Source organism: Penaeus monodon, chromosome 22 (assembly GCF_015228065.2).
Source record: "Penaeus monodon isolate SGIC_2016 chromosome 22, NSTDA_Pmon_1, whole genome shotgun sequence".
In the NCBI taxonomy this organism is placed as follows: Eukaryota; Metazoa; Arthropoda; class Malacostraca; order Decapoda; family Penaeidae; genus Penaeus; species Penaeus monodon.
In genome coordinates, this window is record NC_051407.1 from 26,711,854 (window position 1) to 26,712,084 (window position 231).

Genomic DNA, 231 nt, shown 5'->3' on the forward strand with positions numbered 1-231 from the left:
GTGAAACACGAACGCTTATAAAATGCCCACATATCGCCGTTGCTTCACTCAGCCGAAAAGAGAGAACTGAAACGGTTTCTTAAGTGTCTCGAGTTTTTTCAATTTCCCAGCGATGGAGAGGTCCCACAGTCTGGAAGAAGGCTGGTTGGCTGGTTGGCTGTTCTCTCTACCGGTGGGGCGAGACGGGTAATAATGGTACACGTAGGAATTCGGGGTCTGGTAGGAGTGGTA